This window comes from Stegostoma tigrinum, chromosome 8, assembly GCF_030684315.1.
Source record: "Stegostoma tigrinum isolate sSteTig4 chromosome 8, sSteTig4.hap1, whole genome shotgun sequence".
In the NCBI taxonomy this organism is placed as follows: Eukaryota; Metazoa; Chordata; class Chondrichthyes; order Orectolobiformes; family Stegostomatidae; genus Stegostoma; species Stegostoma tigrinum.
In genome coordinates, this window is record NC_081361.1 from 2,424,840 (window position 1) to 2,440,837 (window position 15,998).

The 15,998-nt window shown below is 44.6% G+C and overlaps 2 non-coding genes across 2 annotated transcripts; one reads left to right on the top strand and one right to left on the bottom strand.

Annotated features, from left to right (window-relative positions):
• Positions 1-398: 398 nt before the first annotated feature.
• On the bottom strand, positions 399-470 carry trnae-uuc (transfer RNA glutamic acid (anticodon UUC)). The gene has a single exon. It is a non-coding gene; the product is annotated as a tRNA-Glu (tRNA).
• A 1,174-nt stretch (positions 471-1,644) lies between these two features.
• On the top strand, positions 1,645-1,759 carry trnal-caa (transfer RNA leucine (anticodon CAA)). The gene is made up of 2 exons: positions 1,645-1,682; positions 1,725-1,759. It is a non-coding gene; the product is annotated as a tRNA-Leu (tRNA).
• The last annotated feature ends 14,239 nt before the right edge of the window (positions 1,760-15,998 follow it).

The following is a 15,998-nucleotide window of genomic DNA, read 5'->3' on the forward strand; positions in this document are numbered from 1 at the left end:
GAAGAGCAGGAAAGCGGAGTTGACATTTATCAGATCAGCAGTGATCTCATTGACTGGCTGAGCAGACTCGATCGGGTGAATTGTCGCTTCCTGCCGACATATGGCAGTGAAACTCACTGCGTCACAAAGGGGAGACAATTGAATTGAAGTGGCGACTGTGATTATCTTTGCTGGTTGTTTACCTTGTGAATGTTCCCCTTACTGCTGATGTCCCTGCTAACAACACAACACAAAGGTGAGTAGCCTGACTGAGCAGTGACGGCTAAGGCACCTTTCCCCTCTTTAAGCGGCTGGAATATGGACCCTGATGTTCTCGGGGACAGGAACTGACATTGAAAGGATTGCAGACAGAGCTGCACCGCCTTTGCGTTGTCACCATCAGGAAAAATAAAACTTGATTCCCTGACCGGGAATCGAACCCGGGCTGCGGCGGTGAAAGCGCCGAATCCTAACCACTAGACCACCAGGGATATAGGCGGACGAGTGTGCATCGTTTCTTAATGGTACAACTTCTGGCTTTTTTTTTCTTTCTACGACAGTTGTTTCTCCTGCAAAATGACTGAATCATCGTGTTTTACAGCACAGAAAGAGGCTCAACATCCCAGTTTCTAGCCTTTGCCCATAGCCTTGTGCACTACGAGACGATGGACTGGCTGTTTGAGATGTTCACGTTCTCTTGGGGAACTGGGCCGCATGTTCACCCTCAGAAGGTAACACACAGACACATTTCCCAGAAGATGACAAAGGCCTCAGCAGAGACCAACCCCCAGAAAGTAGGATTTCATCCATTTGGGTTCTATAGTCCCATTTCACACTTCAAAACCAGAATCTGATTACAGCAAAGAAATAAAGCATTCAGCCGCTCCCCTCTCTGTGTTTGTTCCCCATTGTTTCCTTGTCAACCTGCAGTTTATAATACCTCACCTCACTGCTGGCCTGTGGGGGAAATGACACTGGCATAATTTCAGACAATATTGAAAGTCCTCTTTTAGATGTTGGATGCCACAGTTGTACAAACATTCTCATCTCCTCCAGTTAGAAGTAAACTCATGACTGGTGCTTTACAAGACCATTGCTTTCAATACTGCACTACAGAGCGAAGGCTGTGCCCTGTAAGGTAGGGTTTCATGCATTAGAAACTGCAATGTAATAGATGGCAGGGTAGTCTGTGCATTATAAACCAAGACAATGTGACAAAACCGTGATGGAGCTGAAGGAATCATGTGCAGAAGGATGAGAGACACAATGCTGAATCAGGCAGTGACCAGGGTGATAGAGATATACCTCTTCCCTTGCAGTCTGCTGATTAGGATTCAGTGCCTTCACTGCCATTGCATGTTCATGGTTATTATTTGCAATAGTAACTATGAAATATTGACTGATCTTTGAAGCAGAATTATGTCATAGAAAAGGCGGTATCAGTTCAATCTACATTACAGTTCTACATCGGCAATGTCAGCTACAATTGCCTGACGTGCAATTTGTTTCAGACAAGAACAAGGGGGAGGTTGGGAAAAGTGAAGGGCAATGGTGGTTTGTGAGAGGTGACTGTGGGCCTAATGGAGCCAGGCTCAGTGTGGGTGCTGAAGACTGGCTTTTCCTGTTTACCCTGGTATACAGATCGCTCTGGAGCCGCCAAGGTGTGTCAGGATGGCTGAGTGGTCTAAGGTGCCAGACTCAAAGAATAGACTCCTTCCACTGTAAAGCCGGGTGTTCTCGTCTCCACCTGGAGGCGTGGGTTCAAATCCCACTTCTGACAATGACTGCCTCTTTGTAAATATCACTGAAGTTCAGTGTCCCGATGGGATCTACCTGTTTTAAAGGAAAATTTGCTCCGGTCAGATTTGCAGCTTTATATTAACATAATGCAGTTTTGGAGGAGAAGGAGACAGCTCAGCCCATCAAGTCTGCTCCGCTATTAAATGAGCGGAAAATCCTGACTTGATAATCCTGAACTGCACTTTCTTGGATTTCCCGACACCCATTGATACCCTTGTTGCTAAAAATCTTTCAACCTCAGCCTTAAATGTACTTTGTGGGCCAGCTCTGACAATCCTCTTCTGTAAAAGAATCCACTGATTCACAACCATCTGAGAGAATAAACTTCACCTCGACTCTGCCTTAAATGTGCGACCTCCATTCTGATATTAGACACTCGGTTCCCAGACGGTCCCAGGAGGGATCGAACCTTTCTGCATCCAATCCGTTACATCGCCAATAACACCTGTATGTTTCAATAAAGAGCATTTTTGTAGTACTGTTTCTGAGCTTATGAAAGTGATGTATTTCAATGTTTCTTCCCATTTAATTCACCTCTCATGATGTGAAACTCTCATTGATTGTGATAGAGATTATCATTATCACTAAGGAGGCTGTGCTGGGCAAGGTAACGGGGCTAACAGTGGACATGGGGGTCTCTTGGCCCTGATGATTAACTGCATCCCAGGATACTAAAAGGGGCGATGGGGGACATAGCAAATGCACTAGTAATTATTTACCAATATTCACTGGACTCTGGGGTTGATCCTGCAGATTGATAACAGCCAATGTGACGTCACTGTTTAAAAAAGGAAATAGGCAAAAAGCCGGTAACTTTGGTCTAGTTAGCTTAACTTCGGCACAGGGGAAAATGATTGATCTATGTTCAAGGAAGAAATAGCAAGACAGCTGGATATAAATTGTCCCACTGATGTTCATGAGTTCATGAAGGGTAGGTCCTGCTGAATTAATTTGGTGAATTTCTTTGAGGACATTACCTGCAATGTGGACAATGGGGTACCTGTGGATGTGGTGTATTTTGATTTCCAGAAGGCAAGTGACAAGGTGCCACATCAAAGGCTGCTACATCAGATAAAGTTGCACCATATTACAGGTAATGTATTGGCTTGGATAGAGGATTGGTTGACCAGTAGAAAACAAAGAGTAGGGGTAAATGAGTGTTTTTCTCATTGGTGTTCAGTGGCTAGTGGTGTGCCTCAGGGATCAGTGCTGGGACCACAATTGTTTGCAATTTACGGTGTGTCAAAATTTGCAGATGACACTAAGACGAGTATAGAGCAAAGTGTGCAGAAGTCACGAAACATCTGCAGAGGGATATAGATAGTCTAAGTGAGGGAGCAAAGGCCTGGCAGATGGAGTACAATGTTGAGCAGTGTGAGGTCATCTATTTTGGTAGGAATAACGCAAAATGGACTATGTTTTAAATGATAAAAAAAATGCAGCACGCTGCTGTGCAGAGGGACTTTGGTGCCCTTGTGCATGAATCACTAAAAGTAGGATTGCAGGTGCAGCAGGTAATTAAAAACGCAAATGGAATTTTGGTGAAAGGGAAAAACTGATCTGCAGCCAAAATGGTACAAAATAGAAAGTCAGAAGCAGTGTCGGTGAGAAAAGATACAAGAGTCTCAAGTGCCCTTCCTGGAGGTGCAGAGGTTAGGATTTGGTGCTTTCACCGCCGCAGGCTGGGTTCCGTTTTCGGTCAGGGAATGGGAGATCTATTCTGCTCGCTTATTGTGATGCCTGATTTTCAGGAGCAGGAAAGAAGCTCTGGAGCTGGTAGATGGGCTGATTTGTCCCAGAAATTATTCAAGTGAACAGAAGTCAATGAACTGCAGATGCTGAAAGTCTGAAAGAGAAACAGGAATTGACTGAGAAGTTCAGCAGGCCTGGCAGCATCTGTGGAGCAGAAGAGAGGTAACCTTTCAGGCCCACAGATTGTTAATTGGAACTAGATTAGTTATGCATTTCAATCATGTCATCTTCGGCAAAGTGATCAGGTTTATCTGTCAAATCGGGATATTTATCAAAATTTCTCTCTCTGAGTGGCTGACAACAGTTAATTGTTACAGTTCACAAAACAGCAACAAACAAAACAGCCAGTTGTGTTAAGCTCAGGTAACTGGAGTGGGAGCAGAGGAATAATAATGCATTGAGTTTAAACACAAGAAGCAAGCCACTTCAGCTTTCAGGAACCAAGCAACTGGCACTATTTACAAGAGGTTTAAACAACATACTGTCAATCTAAGCATAGGCACCTGTAGGACTCAAACCACCCCTATGCTGATTGTTAGAAAGGCACATTAGCCAACTAAGCCACAGCACCACACAAGCTGCTTCAGCTCCACACAAGCTGCTTCAGCTCCAATCCATATGTTCATGAACTTAAACACCCGAACACAGAAACTTGTTTTCTATCTCACAGTTAATCAGTGAGAATTTAAGTCAAACACCGTTTTTTTTTAAAGGCAGATCGTTCACAGCTGAACATTTCCAGTGACAATGCACAGAAAGATACAGTCTCCTCTTACACTGCTTTAAAACCGATATTTTCACAATTTAAACTGGCGGGATAAAGCGGATGTGTTCATCCTCTCTGCATACATTAACCACGTTAATACACACAGACGAAACCTCGCAAACTGCATTCAATCCTCCTCTCCCTGCTCAAGGAAAGATGAAAGGGTTTACAGAGAATCTGCCAGGGCTGGAGCAGATGATCCAGAAGGAGAGGCTGAATAAAATCGGGCTCTTTACACTGGAGTGTTGGAGGCTGAGGGGTGACCTTATCGAAGTAAATAAAATCATGAGGGGTAGTGATCAGGTCTTTTTCCCAGGGTAGTGGAGTCCAAACTTTAGGTTATAGGTTTATGGTTTGAGGGTAAAGATTTTAAAGGGGTAATGTTTTGACACGCAGGATGGTGTGTGCATGGAATGAACTCACACAGGAAATGGTGTAGGCTGGAATAAATACAACATATAAAAAGCGTCGGCATGGATACATGTACAGGAAGGGTTTAACAGGATATGGGCCAAATGTTGGCAAAAAGGACGAGATAAATTTTGGAAATCTGATCGGTATGGACGAGAATGACCAAAAACACTGTTTCTGTGCTGAATATCTCTCGGACTCGATAATTGCTTTAAGTTTAGAAATTGTTCACTCAAACATCCCAGAAAGATCACATTTTAAGTTGCTGTAGAGATTAATCTCGAGTTTTGACTTCTATCTTTCCCAGCAGCCCACAATCTTTCTGTCTGCCTCTGATAAATGTCATTTGATGAAAGTTCCAAATCACCTTTACAATTTGCTGCACAAGTCTGATTCCACCCCTTCTGCCCCTTCCCTCTTCCAGCATTTGAGAGACAGCGACAAAGTGTATACCACCCCTCAGCACTGCCTGCCTGTGGCCCAATTGTTGAATGCATTTGCCAATGGAGAGAGCTCTATCCCAGCAGAATGGTGACAGAATGAGAAGATGTTCATTGAAGCAACGGGGAATAGATTTTTTTTTCAGCAGCTTTTTCAGATATGTTATTATATACTTCCGGAGCAGATAAAACTTGAACTCTGTCTCCTACATCCGAGGTAGGGAGACTATCACTGCATGATTGACACCTCATTTATTGTTAAGTTGCCCAGCAGCAGACAGCATCATTGGTCTTCTGGTCTGCATCTCACATCAGCTGGCTGTTAGAAATGTGAGAAGCTGCTGGCTTGAATCCTGCATCAGCCATTGTTGCCTCTGTGTTTTTTAATGTTCAGGAGAGCCAGGGGGTGATTCTTTATGAAATCGATTTCAGTCTATGTTCCCAAAAGGTGTTTCCTGCAAATATATCATATGCATCCACTTCACTGATGAAGGTTTAGCATTAATAATCATCGGAAATTACGTTTCATTGGATTGGTTCATAAACTAGCACAGTAACTGAATAAAATGATGGCAAGCCTTCATGGATAAAGAGGTGACTGTGAAGCAGGCACCTGAGGATAAATTTGTTTCTTTTGCAAGTGAAATTTACTGTTTCCCAAAGTGATGCCCATTGAAGTGAAGCAGTGACAGAGATTGCCTTTGCTGGTGCTCAACTCGTGTATCACATTTCCACCTTGGTCCTTGTAAACATCTCAACTCAACAAGAAGCCAGGTGCCCACTGTGGGCCAGTGGCATAATGGATAACGCATCTGACTTCGGATCAGGTTGTACATCTGACTCCTGCCTGGCTCGAGCACAGTTGGTCCATTTTCAATACCAGCAAGGTGACACCTTCACCTGAAGTTGGAACGTACAGCAGGTGATTTTGCAGCCAGATTCCCAGAAGCTAAAGAAGGAAATTGGAAGTTGCGCATGAGCTGTGTTGGCAACCTTTTTCAGCTCTCTGTTAGTTTCAATTCCGAGCTCACAACAACAGGCTTCATGGCCTGGAGAACTTATTTGTGTTCCATGTAAATCTGCCTGTTGTCGGCGAAACGTGTGGGGACAGAGAGTGAACGTGAAGCACCTGGAGTCAGTGTCATCCTGAGGGGTGTGTCTGTGCATCTCCCTCTGTGGCTAAACGTGAGGATGAGTTCCATAAGTCAGCTGTAATACAGTTTTACTGTCACAAAGCCTCAGTCCCGTTTGTAGATTACAGCATTAATCTCATTGATATTTGTCCCTGATACGTCAGAGGTACATGGGCCAAGTGCTGGAAACTGAGATTAGAATAGATAGATGCCTGATGACACGCACCAATACAATGGCCCAGATAGTCTCTTTCCACGTGATAAAAACTCGAAGACAGGGAGAAACTGACCTGTCACCAAAAGGATCAAAAAGGGAAAGGCAAAAACTGTCGTGGAGAAATGATGCAAGCACCTCCAATGTATTCTCTGGTTGTCTAGTGGTTCGGATTTGGTGCTTTTGGAACCACGGCCCTGGTTTGGACTGTTGAGTGGAAGATCCTCCCTCCTAGCTTTTATTGATGACAGCTTTGCTGACTAATTGTAAGTTTATTCATTGACTGGCACCACTGGCTTGGCAGCATTAATTCAATCAACCACATTGCTGTGGGTCTGGAGTCACATGTAAGCCAGACCAGGTAAGGGTGGTATTTTCCTTCCCAAAAGGACATTAGTGACCCAGATGGGTTCTTCCAACAATCGATTGCATGGATTGTATCACCTCCCCTATGAGGAGAAGGAAAGGGGCTGTGAGGTAACTAACTGTGTCCCAAACGATATTCAAGCTAACATGAAACAAAGAACTGCAGATGCTGGGAATTGACAGAAACAGGAATTGACAGAGAAACCTAGCAGGCCTGGCAGCATCTGTGGAGAGACACAGGGTTAACATTTCAGATCCATTGAATGTACGTCAGAACCAAGTCAGTTATGCCCTTCCATATTATAATGCAGGGAAGTTACCACTTTTATTTGTCGAATCAGTATATTTATCAGAATATCGCATTAGTTTCCTGTCGTCAACTTTACAACTTTAACAGACTTTTATCGGCTGTAATGCTGCTTCCTTCACCCTCAGGTGGTAAAAGGTTCTGCTTAAATGGTTCTTTTTGCCTTTTCCTTTCAGTTAGTTAGCAACGGTGTCGAATGGAGAATTGGCCCTTTTAGGCTCTACCTCAATATGCGTCTCTGTTTGTCTCTCTTTGTGTCTGGGTATTCACCTCACCCCCTTTTATTTTCTCCTACTCTCTGTCCGTCTATATCCCTCATTTCCCATTGCTGCTCTTTGAAAAGTCTGAAAATCGGGGAGTGTTTGAGAGTGGAGCTGCTGAGAGGCTTCCTCACCACAAGCACCACTCCCACCCCGACTGTAAAGCCTGGAACTGGGCTCACATTCTCCAAATAGTGTTTCTGTCACTTCGGGACTGAGGCAAGGAGACATCTATTCCCTCAAAAAATGATGAGTGTTTCGACTTTGAAATAGAATTCCTAATCCACCATAAAGAAACAAAATGCCACAATTATACGATGACAGTGCTGTTTTTACTGTTGGTGTAAAATGAATGAATGGTGACAGCAGAGAATGAGGGTGATCAGTTCCTGGTGTCTGTCTCATTTCCACCATATTCCACAGTAAGGCTGCAGTTGATTCTGCCTTACCTTGTGATTCCTACCAAACCTCAGGATGAATTATTTGTTAGCAGGAAACCATTCCCTGGTGGGGAGAAAATAGGCAACAGGAATACCAGCACCGAATGACAACTGTCTGCATTCAAGCCGAGGAACCATGCTCATTTCTCTCCTCCAACATGGCAAATAACGGCCCAGTGGTATTATCGCTGGACTGTTTATTCAGAAAGCCAGGTAGTGTCTGGAGACCTAGGTACAAATATCACCCCGAGAAGAGGATGGCATTTGAATTCAACAAATATCTGGAATTAAGAATATAATGATGATCATAAATCCATCGTCAGGGGAACCAAAACCCATTTGATTCCCTTATGTCCTTTTGGCATCTTTTATCCTTCCCTGATCGTGCCTACATCTGACTCCAGGCCCACAGAAGTCATGGTGGGTAATTAGCAATGGCTGATTGGCTAAATCCCCGAGCCAGTGCCACCCTTATTCCATGAACGAATAAAGGGGCAAAAATAACTTTACGGTTTAGATGAACAGTATGGCATTTCAGAGAAGTTGAAATGAGGAACCTTAAGTGTAAAGCTCAGGCACCGCTGGGATTTTAACTCAAGATCGCCTGTTTACTACACACTGTTTTTTTTTTTTTTACCCATCCATTAGGGCATTTCCTTAACCATGCAATCACAGTAATTTGAGGAAATTTCCTGTATCAGTGTTACTCAGTGAGAATTTCAATCTAACCCACTTTTCAAACATGGACCGTTCACAGCTGAATGTTCACCTGTGAAAATACACGGAAAGAGGCAATCTCCTCCTGCTTTAGTTTAAAACTGCCATTTTCACCTGTTTAAGATGACTGGAAAAAGAGCATGGGCTCATCCTCTTGGGGTCCTTTAACAATAGTAACGCACACTGAGGGAACCTAACAAGAGGAATAGGTTCATTTTGGTTAATTGACCAGGTGTAAAGCCTGATCCATTGGAACCAACATTGAGCCTTGCACCAATAGCTCCATGCTCACTTCCTGCCTCATGCCTCCGCACCCCCAGCCATCATTGTCTTTCACTTTTGCTTCACTCCTACACTTTGCTTCTGAATGTGTTCCTGACCGATTATAGGTGCTCAGTTAGAAACTGCAATTGGAACACGGGTGCCTGGGATAGGACTTCATTCAATGGGATTGGATTTATTGCCCATCCCTAATTACCCCACAGATGGAGGTGACGAGTTACTTTCTTGAACACTCGAACTCCTTGGCACGTAGATACAGCTTTGATGCCATGAGGGAGTTCCAGGGTTTAGAAGCAGCAACAGTAAGGGAACAGCGGCATAGTTCAAACTCAGAACAGTGAGAAACTTGGAGGGGAGTTTGTGGTGGCTGTATTCCCGTGCATCTGCTGCCATTATCCTTCAACGTGAGGGCAAATTCTCATTGGATTGACTCTGGTAGATTCAGGGTGTGTGTTGTCTGCATAGCCAGGAATTCATTTTCATTCCTACAGTTAACAGGAAGAGATATAAATCTTCATTTCCCAACTGGGAATTGTAGCCACGCCTGAGTGACGCAAACCCTGAATGCCAACCAGATTACTGACACTAATCCATGCGAACTGACTTGTACACACTCCGGCGCCTGTTCTTACACCAGTAGCACCTTCACCAGCGAAGTGTCTCTCTCCAAGTTTTGAAATGATTCATATTATCACCCTGGGTTTCAAAGTGGAGAATGCGGGGCTGTGATAAACTGATGTTGTTCAGTAGATATATTGCAGAAAAGTTGCTGTTAACAGGAGATAGCATGAGCTGCAGATCCTTTATTCGTACACAGGATGAGGGCGATTTTTGGTGAGGCCAGCAATCGTCACCCATTCCTAATTGCCAGAGAGGGCAGTGAAGAGTCAACCACATTGCTGTGGTTCTGGAGTCACATATAAGCCATGGATGGCTGCTTCCTTCTCTCAAAAATATTAGTGAACCAGGTAGGTTTTTCCCCACAATCGACTTGAATCCTGAAATGACTAAATGCCTGTCTGTCTCAGCCTTGAATATACCTAGCATTGACAGCCTCTGTTTTCAAGAAATCCACAGATGTGCTTCTGCCTGAGCGTGAGAACATCCACCTTCTCTCTGATTTAAATGGGCAACTCGTTTCCCTGAGATAACACACCCGGGTATAAATCAGAACACAACAAGCCTCCAAGGATCAGTGTGAACTCACCGACGTCTCCAGTGTCAGCTGTAAGTGCTGAAAACATTTTGTTTTGAGACCTCTAGTTAAAGCAACCGTCCTGATTTGCACGTTAGATTTGCCAAAGAGGTATCTTATCCAAATATACGACATTGGCTATGATTTAGGTGGTGAAAGGCGCGATAAAAATACAAGGACATAATTCTTTCTCGACCCGTTGCTCTGATAATTAAACTTTCTGCTCATGGAAGTTAATCATTTCCATTCACACTCTCTCACAATGTGTTTAGTTCAATTCTCTCCCCCAACAGCCCGTTCTGTTGTGATCAAGTGCAGGGTGATGTTAAATATTCGGGTAGTAGCACAGACATCTCAAATCGAGTACTCGCCGTTTCTGTCAGAACATTCCATAAGGCATGTTAAAGGTTGGGGTGTTGCCTGCAGTTGTGGTTGATTTGTTAAAGCAATAGATTTGAAATTCATTGGGGTTTCCCTGTGTAGTTTTGAATCCTGCCAAGTGCATTTCTGCAACTCATTTTAAATGACTTCTTGATGCCAACAAACTCACGTTTTCTCAGGTCTGCCAGTGTGTTGATATTCAGGAAAGACATATTCTGAACAAGAATCTAACTGGACTCAAAACCTTAGCTCTGTTTCTCTTCCCACCGATACAGCTGGGCTTGTTGAGTTTCTGCAGTATTCTGTGCGATTATTCTGAATAACTGCTATTTTCACGAAATATCTTCAATCCCAGTCCTCTGGCAAATCTTGTCGTTGGCACAGTTTCTGCCGATGATCAACCGGCCCATCCCCACACCCATCCAACCACCTCATTACATACAGTCCCAGGAAATCTCCTGTTTTGCTCCAAAGAGAACATTCTCGGCCTTGGGATTCTGTCCCCCAAACGGAAATTCCTCATCTCTGAACATGGTGCAAGAGATTTTTGGGAAAATATTGTCAGCTGGCGGGGATAAGCTATTCAGGAAGCAAAACTTGGTTACAGCGGCAGCAGCGTGAGCCAGAGCACCGACGGGAAGGTAAGGTCGTTTTTTTGGTGGCCGTGCTATAAAAACGCACCTCATGCAGCAGCCACCCTCTTCTTTTCAGCAGCAGCAGCACGAACCAGAGCGCCAACAGGAAGGTAAGTGAGATAATATATTTGGGTGGTTGCTTTCCCCAAAACACTACTTCAGTGGTGTCTCCCACCCATCCTCCGCCTCGCATCAAAAAAAGGATCTGAGCACTGATCTGGTAGGATTGCTTCTTTTTTTTTGCAATCATCTGTGTGTGAATTTGGAACCGAGGAATGGGTGACAGGGCAGTTGCATGCTCCTCCAGTAAGATGGGAGAGGTAAGAGTCACTACTAGTGACCCCACTGACTTCATCTGCAGGCAGTGCATCCAACTCCCGTCCTCAGGAACTGCATTAGGGAACTGGAGCTGGAGCTGGATGAACTTCGAAGCGTTTGGGAGGGTGAAGGGGTAATTGAGAGTTACAGGGAGGTAGTTACACCGCAGGTACAGGACAAAGGTAGATGGGTTACAGTCAGGGGACAGAAAGGGAACAGGCAGACAGTGCAGGGATCCCCCTTGGCCATCCCCCTCAATAACAAGTATACTGTTTTGGATACTGTTGGGGGGGATGACTGACCAGGAGTAAGTCATAGGGTACAGGTCTCGGGCGCAGAGTCTGCCCCTGGTGCTCAGAACGGAAGGAGGGAGAAGAGGAGAGCATTAGTCATTGGGGACTCCATAGTTAGGGGGGAAGAGAGGAGATTCTCGTGATGAGAGAGACTCGCGGTTGGTGTGTTGCCTCCCAGGTACCAGGGCCCATGATGTCTTGGGTTCTACTTTCGGGATCCTAAAGTGGTGGGGGGAGAAGCCCCAAGTCGTGGTCCACATAGGTACCTATGACATGGGTAGGAAAAGAGACGGGGATGTGAGGCAGAAATTAAGGGAGTTAGAGTGGAAACTTAGAGCTAGAACAAACAGAGCCGTTATCTCTGAGTTGATATCCATGCCACATGCTAGCGAGGTGAGGAATAGGGAGCAAGAGCAGTTGAACCCTTGGCTGCAGGAATGGTGCAGGAGGAAGGGATTAAGATACCTGGATTATTGGGGCTCATTCTGGGGTAGGCAGTGCCGCTATAAACAGGATGGTCTACACCTGAACCAGAGGGGTACCAATGTCCAGGGGAGGAAATTTACTATTGCTCTTCAGGAGGGTTTAAACTAATTCAGCAGGGGGATGGGAACATGAATTGTAGACACAGTGTACAGGAGGTTGGGAGTAGCGAAGTCATAAATAAGGTTTCAAGGTCACTGGAGTGTGCTGTCAGGCAGAAAGGTGGCTTGAAGTGTGTCTACTTCAACGCCAGGAGCACCCGGAATAAGGTGGGTGAACTTGCAACATGGGTTGGTACCTGGAACTTTGATATTGTGGCCATTTTGGAGACTTGGATCGAACAAGGACGGGAATGGTTGTTGCAGGTCCGGGGTTTAGATGTTTCACGAAGATCAGGGAAGGTGGGAAATGAGGGGGAGGTGTGGTATTGTTAGTCAAGAGCAGTATTACGGTGGCAGGAAGGACGTTTGGTGAGGACTCATCTACTGAGGTAGTATGGGCTGAGGTTAGAAACAGGGAAGGAGCGGTCACCCTGTTCGGAGTTTTCTATAGGCTTCAGAAGTTCCAGAGATGTAGAGGAAAGGAATGCCAAGATAATTCTGGATCGGAGCGAAGGTAACAGGTTAGTTGATAGGGGGGCTTTAACTTTCCAAATATTTACTGGAAACACAACAGGTAAAACACTTTAGGTGGGTCAGTTTTTATCCAATGTGTGCAGGACGGATACGCCAACAAGAGGTGAGGCCAATTCGGATTTGGTTCTGGTTAATGAACCAGGCCAGGTGGTAGATTTGGAGGTAGATGTGTACTTTGGTAATAGTGACCACAGTTTGGTTATTTTTACTTTAGCGATGGAAAGGAACAGGTATATACCGCAGGGCAAGAGTTATAGCTGGGGAAAGGGAATTATGAGGTGATGAGGCAAGATTTAGGATGCATAGGATGGAGAAGGAAACCGCAGAGGTTGGGCACAATTGAAATGTGGAGCTTGTTCAAGGAACAGCTACTGTGTGTCCTTAATCAACATGAACCTTTCAGGCAGAGAAGTTGAATCTCTTGTCAAGTGGAAGAGGGAGGTTTATGTAAAGGTGAGGCATGAAGTCTCAGTTAGGGCACTTGAGAATTACAAGTTCGCCAGGAAGGGCCTGAAGAGAGAGCTCAGAAGAGCCAGGAGGGGACATGTGAAGTCTTTGGCAGTTAGGATCAAGGAAGTCTCTAAAGCTTTCTATAGGTGTTTCAGGAATAAAAGAATGACTAGAGTAAGATTAGGGCCAGTCAAGGACAGCAGTGGGAAGGTTGTGCGTAGAGTGCAAAGAGAAAGGAGAGGGGCTAAATAAATACTTTTCATCAGTATTCACACAGGAAAAGGACAATGTTGTTGGGGGAATACTGAGATACAGGCTTAGAGATGAGACAGCACTTAGGTTCACAAGGAGGAGATGTCAGCAACCCTGGAAAGTGTGAAAATAGATAAGTCCCCTGGGACCGATGGGATGTATCCTAGGATTCTCTGGGAAGCTAGGGAGGAGATTGCAGAGCCTTTGGCTTTGATTTTTGTGTCGTAATTATCTTCAGAAATAGTGCCAGAAGACTGGAGGATAGCAAATGTTGTTCAAGAAGGGAAGTAGAGACAACCCTGGTAATTATAGACCAGTGAGCCTTACTTTGGTTGTGGGTAAAGTGTTGGAAAGGATTGTCAGAGATAGGGTTTCTCATCATCCAGAAAGGAATAATTTGATTAGGGGTAGTCAACACGGTTGTGTGAAGGGTAGGTCGTGCCTCAAAACCTTATTGAGTTCCTTGAGAAAGTGACCGAACAGGTGGATGAGGATAAAGCAGTTGATACGGCGTATATGGATTTCAGTGAGGCTTTTGATCAGGTTCCTCACAGTAGGCTATTGCAGAAAATACTGAGGCATGGGATTGAGGGTGATTTACCAGTTTGGATCATAAATTGGATAGCTTTAAGAAGACAGAGGGTGGTGGTTGATGGGAAATGTACATCCTGGAGTTTAGCTAATAGTGGTGTGCTGTGAGCAGCTGTTTTAGGGCCAATGCTGTTTGTCGCTTTTATAAATGAACTTGATGAGGGCATAGACAGATGGGGTAAATTTGCGGTTAACACTAAAGTTGGTGGAGTTGTGGATAGTGCAGAAGGATGTTGCAGGTTACAGAGGGACATAGGTAAGCAGCAGAGATAGGCTAAGAGGTGGCAAATCGAGTTTAATGCAGATAAGTGTGACATGATTCACTTTGGAAGGAGTAACAGGAACACAGAGTACTTGCCTAATGGTAAGATTCTTGGTAGTGTGAATGAGCTGAGAGATCGCGGTGTCCATGTGCCCAGATCCCAGGAAGTTGCCACCCAGGTTGATAGGGGAGTGAAGTACAGGGTGTTAGGTTTGATTGGTAGTAGATTGAGTTTTGGAGCCATGAGGTCATGCTGCAGCTGTACAAAACTCTGGTGCAGCCGCACTTGAAGTATTGCACACAATTCTGGTCGCCACATTATAGGAAGGATGTGGAAGCATTGGAAAGTGTGCAGAGGTGTTTTAGCGGGGTGTTGCCTGGTATGGAGGGGAGGCATAACGACAAAAGACTGAGGGACTTGAAGCTGTTTGCATGCTAGAAAAGAAGGTTAAGAGGTGACCTAATAGAGATATACAAGATAATCAGGGGATTAGATAGGGTGGACAGTGAGAGCCTTTATCCTCGCATGGAGATGGTTAGCACGAGGGGACATAGTTTTAAACTGAGGGGTGATAGATATGTGACAGATGTCAGAGGTAGGTTCTTTACTCAGGGAGTAGGAAGGATGTGGAACGTCCGGCCTGCGAAAGCAGTAGACTCACCAAGTCTAAGGACATTTAAATGGTAATTGGATAAACATATGGATAATAATGCAATAGTACAGGTTAGATGGGCTTCAGTTTGGTTTTCCAGGTCGGCGCAACATCGAGGGCCAAAGGGCCTGTGCTGCACTATAGTGTTGTATGATCTATGTTCTAGAGCAGCAGGTTAAATGGGATCTTCTCTGCATGGTGTTCTGAAGCGAGCAAGATGCTGTAATTTTCATTTCTTGGGAACCAGAAACAGAATGTAATATAGCAAAATTCCCAAATGACATTTAAAGAGTTGGTCATGCAGGCTGTGATGGGGAGACAAAGAGTTTACAGATGAATATTAAGTAAAAAGAAAGAAAAGAACTGTGGATGCTGTAAATCAGGAGGCAAAACAAAGTTGCTGGAAAAACTCAGCGGACCTGGCAGTACCTATGGTGGAGCAAACAGAGTTAACCTTTCGGTTCCGGTGACTCTTCCTCAGAATGGTTTGGAGGAAGGGTCAGCAGACACAAAATGTTAACTGTGTTTTCTCCTCCATTGATGCTGCCAGATCTGCTGAGCTTTTCCAGCAGCTTTGTTTTTGTTTCAGATGAATATTGAGAGTTTCGGAGAATGGGCCAGAATTTGGCAGATGGAGGTTTATGTGGATAAGTGCAAGGTGTTCTATTTTGGACAGAAAATTAAAGGATAAATTCTTCTTTAAGTGGAAGCAGATTCAAAGTGTGTGAATGATGAAGAATTTAGGTTTCTCTGTGTATGAATGTCAAAGGAGGTGTGCAGGTGCAGTATACAATAAGAAAGTCAAATGAATCCCTTGCATTTATTGCCAAAGAACTGCGTTATAAAACGAAAAAGGGTTGTTATAATCAGGCTTTGTCGAGGCCACGCCTGGAGTATTGTGTCCTGTTTTGGTCTCCTTACTTATGAAGGATGTGGTTGGCACTGGGGTCAGTTCAGAAGAGGTTTAGCACTTTGATTCCAGG